The sequence below is a fragment of the Cervus canadensis genome, chromosome X, assembly GCF_019320065.1.
Source record: "Cervus canadensis isolate Bull #8, Minnesota chromosome X, ASM1932006v1, whole genome shotgun sequence".
Lineage (NCBI taxonomy): Eukaryota > Metazoa > Chordata > Mammalia > Artiodactyla > Cervidae > Cervus > Cervus canadensis.
In genome coordinates this window covers 84,253,996-84,272,156 of record NC_057419.1, presented here as the reverse complement: position 1 = coordinate 84,272,156, position 18,161 = coordinate 84,253,996, and the positions used below count along the sequence as shown (strand labels likewise).

Sequence of the window (18,161 nt, the reverse complement as noted above, 5' to 3'; positions counted from 1 at the left end):
GCTGTACTAGTTTGCATTCCCACCAACAGTGTAAGAGGGTTCCCTTTTCTCCACACCCTCTCCAGCATTTATTGCTTGTAGACTTTTGGATAGCAGCCATCCTGACTGGCGTGTAATGGTACCTCATTGTGGTTTTGATTTGCATTTCTCTGATAATGAGTGATGTTGAGCATCTTTTCATGTGTTTGTTAGCCATCTGTATGTCTTCTTTGGAGAAATGTCTGTTTAGTTCTTTGGCCCATTTTTTGATTGGGTCATTTATTTTTCTGGAATTGAGCTGCAGGAGTTGCTTGTATATTTTTGAGATTAATCCTTTGTCTGTTTCTTCATTTGCTATTATTTTCTCCCAATCTGAGGGCTGTCTTTTCACCTTACTTATAGTTTCCTTTGTAGTGCAAAAGCTTTTAAGTTTCATTAGGTCCCATTTGTTTAGTTTTGCTTTTATTTCCAATATTCTGGGAGTGGGTCATAGAGGATCTGCTGTGATTTATGTCGGAGAGTGTTTTGCCTATGTTCTCCTCTAGGAGTTTTATAGTTTCTGGTCTTACATTTAGATCTTTAATCCATTTTGAGTTTATTTTTGTGTATGGTGTTAGAAAGTGTTCTAGTTTCATTCTTTTACAAGTGGTTGACCAGTTTTCCCAGCACCACTTGTTAAAGAGGTTGTCTTTTTTCCATTGTATATCCTTGCCTCCTTTGTCAAAGATAAGGTGTCCATAGGTTCGTGGATTTATCTCTGGGCTTTCTATTCTGTTCCATTGATCTATATTTCTGTCTTTGTGCCAGTACCATACTGTCTTGATGACTGTGGCTTTGTAGTAGAGTCTGAAGTCAGGCAGGTTGATTCCTCCAGTTCCATTCTTCTTTCTCAAGATTACTTTGGCTATTCGAGGTTTTTTGTATTTCCATACAAATTGTGAAATTATTTGGTCTAGTTCTGTGAAAAATACCGTTGGTAGCTTGATAGGGATTGCATTGAATCTATAGATTGCTTTGGGTAGAATAGCCATTTTGACAATATTGATTCTTCCAATCCATGAACACGGTATGTTTCTCCATCTGTTTGTGTCCTCTTTGATTTCTTTCATCAGTGTTTTATAGTTTTCTATGTATGGGTCTTTTGTTTCTTTAGGTAGATATACTCCTAAGTATTTTATTCTTTTTGTTGCAATGGTGAATGGTATTGTTTCCTTAAATTCTTTTTCTGTTTTCTCATTGTTAGTGTATAGGAATGCAAGGGATTTCTGTATGTTAATTTTATATCTTGCAACTTTACTATATTCATTGATTAGCTCTAGTAATTTTCTGGTAGAGTCTTAGGGTTTTCCTAATATAGAGGAATCAATGTCATCTGCAAACAGTGAGAGTTTATTACTTCTCTTCTTTCCTATCTCGATTCCCCCTTTTAACCTATCTTTTTTCTGCTCGATTGCTGTGGCGCCAGAACTTCCAACACTATGTGAAATAGCTAGTGGTGAGAAGTGGGCACCCTTGTCTTGTTCCTGATTTCAGGGAAAATGCTTTCAATTTTTCACCATTGAGGGTGATGCTTGCTGTGGGTTTGTCATATATAGCTTTTATTATGTTGAGGTATGTTCCTTCTATTCCTGCTTTCTGGAGAGTTTTAATCATGAATGGGTGTTGAATTTTGTCAAAGGCTTTCTCTGCATCTATTGAGATAATCATATGGGTTTTATCTTTCAATTTGTTAATGTGGTGTATTACATTGATTGATTTGCGGATATTAAAGAATCCTTGCATTCCTGGGATAAAGCCCACTTGGTCATGGTGTATGATTTTTTTTAATATGTTGTTGGATTCTGTTTGCTAGAATTTTGTTAAGGATTTTTTGCATCTATGTTCATCAGTGATATTGGCCTGTAGTTTTCTTTTTTTGTGGCATCTTTGTCTGGTTTTGGAATTAGGGTGATGGTGGCCTCATAGAATGAGTTTGGAAGTTTACCTTCCTCTGCAATTTTCTGGAAGAATTTGAGTAAGATAGGTGTTAGCTCTTCTCTAAATTTTTGGTAGAATTCAGCTGTGAAGCCATCTGGTCCTGGGCTTTTGTTTGCTGGAAGATTTTTGTGTACAGTTTCGATTTCCTTGCTTGTGATGGTCTGTTAAGATCTTCTATTTCTTCCTGGTTCAGTTTTGGAAAGTTATACTTTTCTAAGAATTTGTCCATTTCATCCAAGTTGTCCATTTTATTGGCATAGAGCTGCTGGTAGTAGTCTCTTATGATCCTTTGTATTTCAGTGTTGTCTGTTGTGATCTCTCCATTTTCATTTCTAATTTTGTTAATTTGGTTTTTCTCTCTTTGTTTCTTAATGAGTCTTGCTAATGGTTTGTCAATTTTGTTTATTTTTTCAAAAAACCAGCTTTTAGCTTTGTTGATTTTTGCTATGGTCTCTTTAGTTTCTTTTGCATTTATTTCTGCCCTGATTTTTAAGATTTCTTTCCTTCTGCTAACCCTGGGGTTCTTCATTTCTTCCTTCTCTAATTGCTTTAGGTGTAGAGTTAGGTTATTTATTTGGTTTTTTTCTTGTTTCTTGATGTAAGCCTGTAATGCTATGAACCTTCCCCTTAGCACTGCTTTTACAGTGTCCCATAGGTTTTGGGTTGCTGTCTAGGTGGTTCATAACTTTCCTTCCAAGGAGTAAGTGTCTTTTCATTTCATTGCTGTAATCACCATCTGCAGTGATTTTGGAGCCCAGAAAAATAAAATCAACCACTGTTTCCCCATCTATTTACCATGAAGTGATGGGGCCGGTGCCTAGTAGGCACTCCCAATTTTTGTTTTCTTGAACTATCCTTTTCTCTTGTCCTTCTTTCTTTTCCAATCCTTATTTTCAGAACCTAATGTATCACGGGAATCTGATATATACATTCCCTAAGTGGTCTTAAGGAGTTAATGAAGCTTCCTAAGTAAGTGGAGAACCTTTCCCACTTGAAAAAAATATATAATATTGTTTGGTACATATTGAACACAAAACCCTGGGAGATAGTGAAGGACAGGGAAGCACGGTGTGCTGCAGTCCATGGGGTCCCTAAGAGTCAGACATTATTTAGCAACTGAACAACAACAAAAATTAATATTCCCTGATGGCTCAGATGGTAAAAAGAATACACCTGCAATGCGAGAGACCTGGGTTTGATCCCTGGATTGGAAAGATCCCCTAGAGAATGGCATGGCAACCCACTCCAGTATTCTTGCCAGAAGATTCAATGGACAGAGTAGCCTGGTAGGCTACAGTCCATAGGGTTGAAAAGAGTCAGACACGACTATGTCGTGACTAATCAGCAGCAGCAGCAGCGTAGCTATAAATTAATTGGTTAAACTGGGACGTATAATCAAGAAACAAAATATTTTTCAAATTCTCCATGTAATACAAAGTTAATTAACTCTACATGACTAAAGCAAAAATTCATATTGTACTAAATTCATATTTTTAATACTTTTTATAGCTATTTGGTGGTCCATATTTGATATATATTTCTGGTTATTTCTAATACATCTCATTAGGTTAATTAGAAATTCATAACTATACTGAATGCATTATGTTCATTTTTATTATAAATTGATATAACTTATATTTGGTAACACACATTTATACCCTTCTCTTTCAAACGCATCTTGTAGCTTAACAAACTACAGGACATTAGAATCATACTATGTTTTAAAAATTGCAAAGGCAAAATGGAAAATGAACTATCTGCAGAAAGTTCAATTTGATTAAATACTTTTTGAATAGCCACCGTTTTCAAAGTTTATTTGGTAGCTCATATTATATATTGAGAATGGAAGTAGATGGAAGAGAGGCTTCTTTGTCTATGCTATTTGCATTTTTCCAATTGACCTGTTCACAAAGAATTATGCACCATGATTTTCAGAATGAACATGGTGCTTGCCAACCTTATGAAATCTAGCAACAAGAATCATCTAAAAGATCATCTATCTAAGCTTAATACATGAGCATGAGTCCAGAAAAGGGCAAAGAGAATTGGGAAAATCTACATCAGTTTATTGGGTGTTGATTTGGACAGCAGAGGAGAAATTTGGTAAGAAGGTGATAAAAGTGAAGGAACTTTGAGCTTCAGATCAAGAGCTGTGGGAGTCATAGATATGCCAGATGTGGTGAAGTAGAGAGCAAGGAAAACTTGAGAGTTAATCAGATCTAACCACAGATCCTATCTTGGCTACTTACTCTGACTAAAAGAACTATCATATGTAAGGTGCCTAGCACACCTTACATAAAGGTGTGCATATGTACATAGGACATAAAATAGGGGCTCAGTAAGTTCTCTCTCTGGCCCTTGGTTCCACCATCCTTCAAATAATAGAGACAGACTTTAGGAAACCTTAGGAATGATCATTTGTAAAAGGATATTGTAGGATTGTATTGTAGCATATCACATGATATCTAAGATTCATTCTTTCTGAAATAGAAGCAGATAACAGATGTAACAATACAGCTTATAAAGGTTATAGGAAATACTACAGGTCTGGGAATTAGATTGGTTAGCATATTATAATTGCTTTGTGGCTTAGTCAACTAATTTGTGGATGATTTTCCGACATTGAAAGCCAATAGCCTTGTTATTAACATAGATACTTTTATGTGTAAAAAAAAAAAAAAAAGAAGAGCAAAAAAGCATTTTCAGTAATTCAAGTAAAACATTTATCCAAGTTAAAAACAAAAATTTTATCATTAGAAGAAAATCTTTGTCTTCTTAGTTTTTCTTTTTAAATTAGTATTTAAATTTAAGTTCTATTAACTCTATGTTTATAACATTAGTGTTATATAGATCTAGATCTCTCTGGAAATTGAACCTATATGGAGATCTTTCTGGACTACTAGATTCCTTTAGGCAAAGGGAAACCTTGGGAGGAACATAAATGACTATTTGATGTTTCTTCCAAAGAAGAGAGAAAGGGTAAAAGCTTGGTGGATGAATAGATGAAACTTTAGAAATGATCATTTGTAGAAAGGCCAATTGCAGGCATATCAGAGAGAGGCAAATTAATGAATATATAAGTTGATGAAATTGAAGAAATCTTAGCGTGAAAGCCATTTTTTTTTTTTTTTTTGTATCTAGGATCTACTTTGTTTAAATTGGGAAAGCGTTTGAAAATGTAAAAAGAAAATAAAACTAAGAAGCCAAATGGCACTAACCCATAATTAAGAAATGCTCAATTATATATATATATATATATATATATATATATATATATATATATATATATATGTATATATAAAACCCAATACTTACTTCATATTGACAGGAACCAAATATCAAAATTTCAAATCTTACCAATAAAACAAATGGATAAACAGAGAAAGTTTAAAAATCCAGAAAAAGTACTTTTTTGGGGACTATGTATAATGAAGAAATTTCTCATGATTAAATTAACCAGTTAGATTTAATTAGAGAAGTAGCTGTATCTCTACCTCAGTCAATACTGCAAATACCAGTTAACACAAAGCTTTCTGATATAACAATTATTTTGCTGAAAAAAATCCGAAGTACTTTTTAAATTTATTACCAAGTATCAGAGTACTGGTTTTGTGGTCCACTTGATAACACATCATTTGCATACATACCTTCTATTATTGGACTACTTTCCTTAAGGCTAAATTACAGACATTACCTATCCCTTTAGTAAGGCCTTATGAAAAGTGTGTACTCAGTAACTATCTAATGGCTGAATGAATGAGAATGATCATTCATCCTCATTCTTGAAAGCCATGGTTTTAGTTTTAACCCTCTGGCTACTACTGCCTCTTTGTCTTTTTCTGTTAGGCTTTTAGTTTTTTCAGCACTAGCACCCTCTCCTTGTGTCTCAATCTCTGTTTCACAAGACTTAATTACCTCATTGCTTTAGCTATGAAAACTATACTTCTTTCAGTGTGAAAAAATGTAATTTCAAAACAGCAGGTTGTGTGGGTAAATTAACTTTACTCTCTGTACAGTGCATATTTACCTTGCAATAAGTGCAGTGATCTCTGCTCAGGGAATAAGAGAGTTCAGGTGATTTGACTGAAGTACCTCACAGAGTGATTTTACTAAGTGTTATGAAAAGTATTATGAGGACAGGATGGTCAAAGACTTATTTTCCAGGGTAGAAAGGACCAACTAGTCCAGAATTTGTCTAAGTAATTGAGGCTTTTTCTCTTACTGGGTTGACAGAGGCAAGACACATGTTCTTATCTGAACATAGGACCAGAGAAGAGAGAGGATTGACCTATGGCATACTTCCAATGTATGTTAAGAGGACAAGTCTCTGTCAGCGGGTCAAACATCTCCCATGGCCATACGTGATAGTCAACTTGGGGTTTCTAACACACTTCATAAGCCAGACCAATCTGAAGAAGAAAGAGAATGTTGACAATTCTATTAACAGGGTTAGGTTTTCATATGAGAGGGGATATGGAATTTTTCTCCATGAAAAGCAAAATGCACCATGAAATTTAAAATTTCACACACAAGCCTAAAGACAGTTGTGGGAGGCTTATAGTTAAGGCAGATTTGGCATATAGCTATGGTAATTTTTGAGTTAGATTTTAGATAGGATTGTTCCCCCAAAATAAATCAGAGTAACAAATACATTTTGACTTTAGTAGATGAAAAAAGAGTAAGTGAGCATGTGTTTTATGAATGATAATGCTTATCTTCCCAGGGCCATGTCATTTTGAGATGCTACTTTTGCTAAAATACCTAAAAGCAGTATGTGGTTCTGTGGTATATGAACTATGTTAAGATCAAATTGAAAAATATGATATTAAAAACCATACAAATATGAAGGGAAAGTTTGTTCACTAGAAATGTGGCAATGTATTACTCTTGCAAGCTGTTCCTGTTATTGAGCCCTTAGCCTTATATTTATATCCAATCTTCCACTTTATTACCCTATCCTATTATTGGTTCTACATTCCCAAGGTGTGTGTTCTGAAGAAAATAGCCACTGAATTTAAGATTGCTAGTAATTGTTTTTATTTTATCTGGGATAGCTGGAAAACTCTCAATAATTATAAACAAGCTAACAAAACATTATTTTCCTACTCATGGTGATGTTCATTTCCTTTACACAAAAAGGTAAAATAAATAATGATTTTTTTGTTAACAATCACTAACTAGTATGGAAATGTTTTCTAGTAATGTTGGCATTCCAGCATCCTGATATAAGGCTGCTTAGCAACAATATGAAAGAAAACTAGCCAAAACAAAACCACAGTCTCCAAGGATACTTCCTGCATGCAACTTAGATTTTTTTCTGTCATAATAACCAAAGGAAAAACATACCAATTCAAGAACTATCTGGTTTATTTTCATTTCTAGGAAGTAGGTGGTGTATTTGCTTTCAGTGTGTGTGTCAAGAAGTGCATTCCTTAAAGACGTGTATGTGTTTATGTGTATGCATGCTTCTGTAATACACTCTCAATTTTGGGAAGGTATATGCGGTTTCTGAGTTTTCAGGGTAGCTCTACCACATTATAATTTGGATGTTAGCTACATTTGTTATCCCACAGCTTTCTCCATCTGTCCTGTTTTCACAATTTGATAACTTTGACTTTCAGTATTGAAGGGAAAGAAATAAAATGAGTTCTATCTGTGATGACCATTTCATCTCAATACTTTGGTGACAGTTTTTATGTATATAAAAGCACATTTTAACTAGAGTTCTCAATATCTGTTTGCTACAATTCGCTATGGAAAAGGTTTCTCTATTGAGGACAAGAACACATTTTTCTTACTGTATTTATAAGAAATGTCACATTGAGATGCTCCTTTTGCTAAAATACCTAAAAGCAGTATGTGGTTCTTTGGTATATGGACTCCATTAAGATGAATGGGTTAAAATTTCCCATTTATAATTTTAAGTGCAACTAATGGATGGAAAATGTAACAAGAATAAAATTAACTGAGTTAAATAATTTAAAATCTAAGATTAATGAAGAAAAATGATATAACATCAAGTTTTTGGAAATAGTTTCCGGAAGCTACTGTTTGAAAGGTTATATGATCTAGTCATTTATTAAGAATTTGCATTTTACAAGGATTATGTTAGTTTAATGTTAAGAAACAAGAACGATATTGAAGAAAAGGGTACCATCCAGGCTTCTTTCATTTTTAATAAAATCACAGGTAATGTTCTTTCATTTTATCATATTCTCTCTGCTACTAAAAGTATGTTTTCTAACATTATCTCCACAGTTACACTTCTACTTCACTGACAATGGGTTAGTTACTTTTGTTGTTCTCACAGAAGTGTCTTAACCAAAGGAAGTGCTCAATGCAATTCTGGTAAGTAGTTCAGTTTTATGGAAGTACCAAAGTGCAACATACAGTCAAGGAACAAGAAGTATAGGTATGACAAAAATGTGGGGTGCGTGGAGTAGTAGGAGATAAGGACGAGCAAGTAGATCTGATTAAACATGTAAAATCTTTGAAAAATAGAGTAATTAAGGTTTTATCTGATATGCAACATCTGCTTTATTGACTATGCCAAAGGCTTTAACTATGTGGACCAAAACAAACTATGGAAAAATCTTAAGGGGGTGGGAATACCTGACCACCTGACCTGCCTCAAGAAATCTGTATGCAGGTCAGGAAGCAACAGTTAGAACTGGACATGGAACAACAGACTGATTCTAAATATGAAAAGGAGTATGTCAAGGCTGTATATGGTCACCCTACTTATTTAACTTATATGCAGGCTACATCATGAGAAATGCTGGGCTGGGGGGAGCACAAGCTGGAATTAAGATTGTTGAGAGAAATATCAATAACCTCAGATATGCAGATGACACCACCTTTATGGCAGAAAATGAAGAACTAAAGAGCCTCTTGATGAAGGTGAAAGAGGAGAGTGAAAAAGTTGGCTTAAAACTCAACATTCAGAAAACTAAGATCATGGCATCTGGTCCAATCACTTCATGGCAAATAGATGGGGAAACAGTGGAAACAGGGACAGACCTTATTTTTAGGGGCTCCAAAATCACTGCAGATGGTGATTGCAGCCATGAAATTAAAAGACACTTGCTCCTTGGAAGAAAAGTCATGACCAACCTTGACAGCATATTAAAAAGCAGAGACATTACTTTGCCAACAAAGGTCCACCTAGTCAATGGTGTGGTTTTTCCAATAGTCATGTATGGATGTGAGAGTTAGACTGTGAAGAAAACTGAGCGCTGAAGAATTGATGCTTTTGAATTGTGGTGTTGGAGAAGACTCTTGAGAATCCCTTGGACTGCAAGGAGATCCAACTGGTCCATCCTAAAGAAAATCAGTCCTGAATATTCATTCGAAGGACTGATGCTGAAGGTGAAGCTCCAATACTTTGTCCACTGGATGCGAAGAACTGGCTCATTAGAAAAGACACTGATGCTGGGAAAGACTGAAGGCAGAAGGGGACGAGAGAGGATGAGATTATTGGATGGCATCACCGACTCAGTGTACATTAGTTTGAGTAAACTCTGGGAGTTGGCCATGGACAGGGAGGCCTGGTGTGCTGCAGTCCGTGGGGTTACAAAGGGTTGGACACGACTGAGTGACTAAACTGAACTGAAAGGGGACATTTTTTCTCTTCACTTGATCAAATCTGTGTTTTAGGAAAGTGTTTTGGGTACAGGGTAAAAAAAAAAACTTGGACCAATGGAATTAGGAAGCAGGCCAAACTCTTAGTAGTGGAACCAGTAAATCCTGATGAAAACCTGAATAACTAAGTTCAGTTCAGTCGCTCAGTCGTGTCGAAATCTTTGCGACCCCATGAATCACAGCACAACAGGCCTCCCGGTCCATCACCAACTCCCGGAGTTTACTCAAACTCATGTTCCTCGAGTCGGTGATGCCATCCAGCCATCTCATCCTCTGTCATCCCCTTCTTCTCCTGCCCTCAATCTTTTACAGCGTCAGGGTCTTTTCAAATGAGTCAACTCTTCGCATGAGGTGGCCAAAGTATTTGAGTTTCAGCTTCAGCATCAGTCCTTCCAATGAACACCCAGGACTCATCTCCTTTAGGATGGACTGGATGGATCTCCTTGCAGTCCAAGGGACACTCACAAGTCTTTTCCAATACCACAGTTCAAAAACATCAATTCTTCAGCGCTCAGCTTTCTTCAGAGTCCAGCTCTCACATCCATACATGACCACTGGAAAAACCACAGCCTTGACTAGACGGACCTTTGTTGGCAAAGTAATGTCTCTGCTTTTTAGTATGCTATCTAGGTTGTTCATAACTTTCCTTCCAAGGAGTAAGCGTCTTTTAATTTCATGGCTGCAATCATCATCTGCAGTGATTTTCGAGCCAAAAAAAAAAAAAGTCTGACACTGTTTCCACTGTTTCCTCATCTATTTGCCATGAAGTGATGGGACCGGATGCCATGATCTTAGTTTTCTGAATGTTGAGCTTTAAGCCAACTTTTTCACTCTCCTCTTTCACTTTCATCAAGAGGCTTATTATTTCCTCTTCACTTTCTGCCATAAGGGCGGTGTTATCTGTATATCTGAAGTTATTGATATTTCTCCTGGGAGAAATCTTGATTCCAGCTTGTGCTAAGTGGAAAGGGTTTAAACACGTTCAAGGTATTTTAGAGGCAAGATCAACAGTATTTGGTTGCTATTTGGGTGTGACTCTGAAAAATATTGATGACTTTAAGATTCTTCCTGAAATGGTTTAAGTAACTATGCTTGCTCACATCAGATTTCAAGGAATTGGGAATGAATACCTAATACATACTTGTAAGATACTCTACTAGTGATACACATAGACACCCACACACACGCTTCTAATTATTTCAATAAAACCTTTTAATTTGTTTTCTTTAAAAAAAAAAAAAAAAGAAAGAAAGAAAAACCTGTATATTCAGGGATTTTCTGCACTAGAAAAACTGAAAGTTTTTTTTTTTTTTTTAATAAAAACATACTTTCCATTAAACTTGCTGGGTAAGAGACTTTTTACACTAATAAAAACCAAGAGAGAACCTTGATTGTTCCACATCTCTACCCTTTAAAACCCCATCCCTCACCATAACCACTATCATTCTCTACATTTCTTTGCTCATAGTAGCAGCTTGAGAAATATTTAATTAATCTCATTTGAACTCATTGTAAACTCCATTATGTATAGCACGTTCTAAGAAAAATAGTAGTTAGTAAGTGGTACCATATTAACAATGTTCAAAGAATTTGAGTACAACAAAATGCACAAAACTAAAACTTTAGTTGAATATGAGTCACTTCAATCTACTTCATTGCTTTGGATCAGTTATCTCGCAATATTAGTAAACAGGGATGCCAATATATAAAGTTCTGGTTAACACAACGCAGATAATGAGTTATACCATCAAACTGCAAGATATTAATGTGCTAAAAATTATTTTAGGATCCCTGGTGATGTTAATGAAATTGGTAGATCCTGCTGACAACAAGCACTTCAAAAAATATCAAAAAATATGTTATTGCAATGCAGAAACAATTTTATTTATAGCTTTTTCACTTATACAGATTTACACATATTTTATGCACTGAAATATACATCAAATACAACCAGTGTTAGTAAATATATGTATTCCAGTTTAAAGATGCTCCATAATAGTCACTCCAACATATTTACACAAAAACCTGTTTATTCCTTTTTTAAAACTACAGCTACAAATAATGAAGCAAAAACAAAATTTTAAGAATGACTGTTTTATGATGGCTCTTGTATTTTTAATCTTCATAATTTTAATGTTACTTTACACAGCTTTTCTATAATTGCAGTTTTTAATACTAACTCCATTCAAAAGCAGAAGTGATAATTATACACATTACCCAGTATAAAAATTGAACTTATTCTCACAAATATTTCCAAAATTCATGTCAATTAATAGTCTGCACTAAGCTATTTGTAAAAGTATATGTGTGTATACACATTCATAAATAATTCTGTATGCATGTATATGATTATGGCAAATCCATATCTTAGCCTTTGATGGAAATATAAACCCATAAAGTTGCAGATTTATGAAACTAAAAATCTGACATTGTATAGAGCACTAAGAGTTATTTATGTCTTTTTTTTGTTTGTTTCAGAGATATTGAAAGTAAATAAGGTACTGATTCAAATAAAGAGGATTATTTTAATGAACTGTTTTGTATATGTCTTAGTTATGCCAACTGAGTAAAATTGACCATTACTGAAGGCAAATTTATCTTAGCTTTTTTTGTGTGTGTGCAAAAGAAGTAGAATCTGCACAGGTACTTAGATAAGAAAAAAAAATAATTTTTCATGTATAATTTAATGTTATTGGATCTGTGATCCTTCAGAAAACAAGGAAACTTTATGAAGGGATGCTCTGCAGTTACATTAGAGGCAAAGCAATTTGGAAGTAAAAAAAAAAACAAAACACATAAGCATGTATTGAAAATGCACTGGATATGACAGGAGTTTTATTAAATAAAAGGTGCTGTGTAGGATGATATAAGGGATAAAGGATAATTAAAGTTTGGAAGTGAGGCATGAGTTTAAAAGAAGAGAGAATAACATTGCAAATGTAGATGCATGATCTTTGAACAAGTTGTCTTTTTGCTTATATTACTTTTTTCTGCTAAAAATTTGACAAACCCATAAACTCAAACATGTGTGTACTTATTATACATACCCTAATCCATTTTAATCCCACTGTATTAGAATTACATAAACATCAAATTAAAATGAACTTTCCTCTAGACTTACAATTAGGTATCTCAATTTTAAGAGTTTGATATGGCTGTCTTTCAAGTTCCACACCTAAAAAGACTTCATTGTATGTACCTCATCGTTTCTACAATTTGCGAGTATTTTGAAATAAATGTGTGTATAGTCTTGCAACCAACTAAAATTTATGTATGTAAAACAGAATTGTAACACCATGCAGAATTTTGTTGTTAAATGTTATCAATTGCTCTAGATTCAGATAACGATAACTTCATATAGCATGTCACTTTTTGTCCTATTTAAAATGAAAAAAAATATAATATTATTTTGTAGCACTAGATAAAGTCTGTATCTTTATAGAGTCAAACAGTTTTATCAGATAGACAAAATATACCCGTGTTCAATGAAAAACTGCATTTTGGCTCCAGATATTTTGGCAACACATAGATAAAGCTATGATACCTATCTGGAAGAGAACTCAGCACCTTCTCCTGAATAACTATATGTGAAAAAAATGCAATTATTCAATCTGAACATCATAAATAATGTATATAATTATCTACAAGAAAGGCACCCAATACATAGTTTTGAATGAGTGATCAAATAAAATTAATAATAAGATATAATCTCTCATTTAGGAGTTCATAAATCAATTTTCCAGAGCCCATGCAATTCCATTTTTGTGTGTTTTTTCTCAGCTTGAATATGAGACTAGGTCTGTGTTTATATATCAAAAAAGCTGACCAAATTTGTTCTTGTGTGTGTGTGTGAGGTTGTGTTAAATTACTTCAAGGCTGTGATACTGAAAAACTATTTCAGCTGTATATTTGTTTTACTGGAAACATTTTTGTTTAAGGTGATAGCATTTATGAGCAATTCTGTTTAGTTTTAAAATATTATTGTAATAGAGATCTACATTAGTTTTGAAACTGAAGTTAGAACTGATATGTAATAAGACAAGTAAATACAATTTAATGCTTATTTTTGGATTTCTGAAAATTTTTTTCACCAGTATTATATATTCATTTACTTTTAACAACAACCAAATAGAGTGAAGTGGTATTATACAAATTTTCTCTAAGTATCTAATGAAACCATTATTTTGCTATCTAATGTGTTTTATCAAGTATTAAGACAAAAAAATGAAAATACTTTGAAAGTGTATTTCAAAGACAACAACATTCTATGAAATAAATTAATGAATAATTAATAAATGTAAGGCTCCAGGACAAGGGAGAAAAGTGAAAATATTTCTAGAATATCTACTGAAAAATTTCATTTTGATTATTATGTCAATTTGACTATCTGAAAACTAATAGAATGTGTCTTTTTTTACTTCACAAAAACACTTACGCCTAATTGGATAGTACAGTGTATGTGTAGATAATTAAATATAATTAATCACTTATAAAGGGAGTTCATTTTAATTGAGAATATCTAGAATATGAAAAAGGCAAGAGTTGGTTATGAGACTTTTTGGAAATAATTAGGTAACTTGGTTGTTATTCTAACGGAACTGATGGCAGATAGTTAGATGGCATTCTTTTTATCGAAAAAGCTTTTTCATCAACTTGATATTCTCACTAAGGGGAGATTAGTCTCACAGTGGAGATATACAGCATGCCTCTTTATTATATCTTCAACTAGTCAGACTCTGCTATTTAATAAATGTGTCTAATCATAAATCAATAAAAATAAACAATATGTATAATAATTGAGCCAATTACCATTATGTATAAAAAATTCTGCATGTATAGCTTATCATAAAAAAAAGAACAGAATACTTCTTTAATTTTAAACTGCACCACTTTTAAAGGTTAAACAGAATTACCAAGTGAAGTATAAAGAAAAACTTACTGGAATAGCTTGAAATAAAAACATTTAGTTTAAAAATTCTTCATTCAAAATCTATCTACGATGTACTAAATTTTTCTACAACAAATGTGTATTGCATGTCCAATAAAAATAAAGGCATATGATTATGGTACAGTTTTTAAAAGTCTGCTCCTAATTCAAATACCACATAAGGCCACAGGTGTTATAATATGAACAACCATAATGCATAAAAAAATTGCACAGTGGTTCTGTTGAAAAATAATTATATACAACACATATAGCTTCATTGCCAAATACATACTGAAATTGAAGAAAATGGAGAAAACCACTAGACGATTCAGGTATGACTGAAATCAAATCCCTTATGATTATACAGTGGAAGTGAGAAATAGATTCAAGGGACTAGATCTGATAGACAGACTGCCTGATGAACTATGGATGGAGGTTCATGACACTGTATAAGAGACAGGAATCAAGACCATCCCCAAGAAAAAGAAATGCAAAAAAAGCAAAATGGCTGTCTGAGGAGGCCTTACAAATAGCTGTGAAAAGAAGGGAAGCAAAAAGCAAAGGAGAAAAGGAAAGATATACCCATTTGAATGCAGAGTTCCAAAGAATAGCAAGGAAAGATAAGAAATCCTTCCTCAGTGATCAATGCAAAGATTTAGAGGAAAACAATAGAATGGGAAAGACTAGAGATCTCTTCAAGAAAATTAGAGATACCAAGGGAACATTTCATGCAAAGATGGGCTCAATAAAAGACAGAAATTGGATGGAACTAACGGAAGCAGATGATATTAAGAAGAGGGGGTAAGAATACACAGAAGAACTGTACAAAAAAGATCTTCACGACCCAGATAATCACGATGGTGTGATCACTCACCTAGAGCCAGACATCCTGGAATGTGAAGTCAAGTGGGCCTTAGGAAGGATCACTACGAACAAAGCTAATGGAGGTGATGGATTTCCAGTTGAGCTGTTTCAAATTCTGAAAGATGACGCTGTGAAAGTGCTGCACTCAATATGCTAACAAATTTGGAAAACTCAGCAGTGGCCACAGGACTGGAAAAGGTCAGTTTTCATTCCAATCCCAAAGGAAGGCAGTGCCAAAGAATGCTCAAACTACCACACAATTGCACTCATCTCACAAGCTAGTAAAGTAATGCTTAAAATTCTCCAAGCCAGATTTCAGCAATAGTTCACTTGAACCGTGAGCTTGCAGATGTTCAAGATGGATTTAGAAAAGGCAGAGCAACCAAAGATCAAATTGTCAACATCCACTGGATCATTGAAAAAGGAAGAGAGTTCCAGAAAAACATCTATTTCTGCTTTATTACTATGCCAAAGCCTTTGACTGTGTGGATCACAATAAACTGTGGAAAATTCTGAAAGAGATGGGAATACCAGACCACCTGACGTGCCTCTTGAGAAATCTGTATGCAGATCAGGAAGCAACAGTTAGAACTGGACATGGAACAACAGACTGGTTCCAAATAGGAAAAGGAGTACGTCAAGGCTGTATATAGTCACCCTGCTTATTTAACTTCTATGCAGAGTACATCATGAGAAATGCTGGGCTGGAAGAAGCACACGCTGGAATCGAGATTGCCAGGAGAAATATCAATAATCTCAGATGTGCAGATGACACCACCATTATGGCAGAAAATGAAGAGGAACTAAAGAGCCTCTTGATGAAAGTGAAAGAAGAGTGAAAAAGTTGACTTAAAGCTCAACATTCAGAAAACTAAGATCATGGCATCTGGTCCCATCACTTCATGGGAAATAGATGGGGAAACAGTGGAAACAGTGTCACACTTTATTTTTTGGGGCTCCGAAATCACTTCAGATGGTGATTGCAGCCATGAAATTAAAAGATGTTTATTCCTTGGAAGGAAAGTTATGACCAACCTTGACAGCATATTAAAAAGGAGAGACATTACTTTGCCAACAAGTCTGTCTAGTCAAGGCTATAGTTTTTCCATGGTCATGTATGGATGTGAGGGTTGGACTGTACGGAAAGCTGAGCACTTAAGAATTGATGCTTTTCAACTGCGGTGTTGGAGAAGACTCTTGAGAGTCCCTTGGACTGCAAGGAGATCCAACCAGTCCATCCTAAAGGAGATCAGTCCTGGGTGTTCATTGGAAAGACTGATGCTGAAGCTGAAACTCCAATACTTTGGCCACTTGATGCAAAGAACTGACTCATTTGAAAAGACCTTGATGCTGGGAAAGATTGAGGGCAGGAGGAGAAAGGGACGACAGAGGATGAGATGGTTGGATGGCATCACCGACTCGATGGACATGGGTTTGTGTGGACTCCGGGAGTTGGTGATGGACGGGAGACCAGGCGTGCTCTGGTTAATGTGGTCGCAAAGAGTCGGACATGACTAAGCAACTGAACTGAAGTAAACTAAATATCATAAGACCTTTGAGTATGCTAGAAATTTAAATATTTAAAATAGGCAAAACTTAGCAAAATCTAAGAAAAATGTGTATTATACAAAAGCACCTCCAGGAAGCATTTACAGAGTGCTGCCCAAATTTTTATAAGATTATTTAAGATTTTCTTGTCCTATAGCACTTCGGTTGAGATGAGGTTTCATATCACACCTAGCTAGAAGCACAATTCCAAAATCTAATTAATTGTGACTAATGCAGGTGACAAAATTGTAAAATGATTTTACAGTATTATTTTGTTTTAAATTTAGATTAGTAAATATTGTACAACATAATGATTGATTGAATCTAAATTCAACTTAAAATACTATTCTAAACTGTAAATTTTATCATTGATAATGTTAACAGGATGCTCAGCAGAAAAAAAAAATAAGTCTACATAAAAGATTAATTAATGGATAATTGAAAATTGTTTTATAAGTTTTTCAATTTAAGTCATTGAAAATAAAAGTAACTGAAAAAATGTAATGGCATGACTATTCTACTTGTAAAAATAAACTTTTATATTTAATGCAAAATAAGGAAATGCATTTAGCAATTTTATTTTTTCAATTTATGTACTGTGGATTTTAATCAAAAGAAAGTAATAGTCCTTTGAGTGCTTCCAGGGGTGAAATCATATAGCATATTCTAGTTAATCAATTAGATAATCCCTAAAAGTTTATTTGATGACGTCTTAAGATTTGCTATCTGTTTTCTCTATTCACTGGCTAGAATATGAATCAGAGAGACCATCAAGGACACTGCATTGAGAATATTCTAGGAGTCCATTAATGGCAACACAAAAGATGGGGAAATATCTGAGACTTTGTAAGCCAAACATGCAATAACACCAATGATTAAATTAAAAGTGTCATCAAAGCAACTGAGAAAGAAGGAATCAACTAGAAAAATACATATTTTTGTTCTTTCTGGCTCTTGTGAAAAATGAGGTTCAATGTTGTCCATACTGTTCTCAAAGGGTAATATTATTTCTTCAAGCATAAGCAAAGGACAGATCAAGGGTAGTTAATAATCAAAAGCAGGATCCATTTTCATCTATGGCCAAATTTTAAATACTGTTAAATCTCAATCATCATTAGTTTATATGGGTAAATATTTAGCCTCAAAGAGCAGGAAAGAAATCAGTTCAGAAGTTCCTTTCTCACAGAAATAGTATTCTGTGAGATGGGATCACTAGCAGCTTTAA

The 18,161-nt window shown here is 34.4% G+C and overlaps 1 protein-coding gene across 2 annotated transcripts in view; it reads right to left on the bottom strand.

Annotated features, from left to right (window-relative positions):
- PCDH11X (protocadherin 11 X-linked) overlaps positions 1-18,161 on the bottom strand; it is a 985,621-nt gene that overhangs the window by 829,049 nt on the left and 138,411 nt on the right. The gene's annotated exons all lie outside the window — the stretch shown is intronic.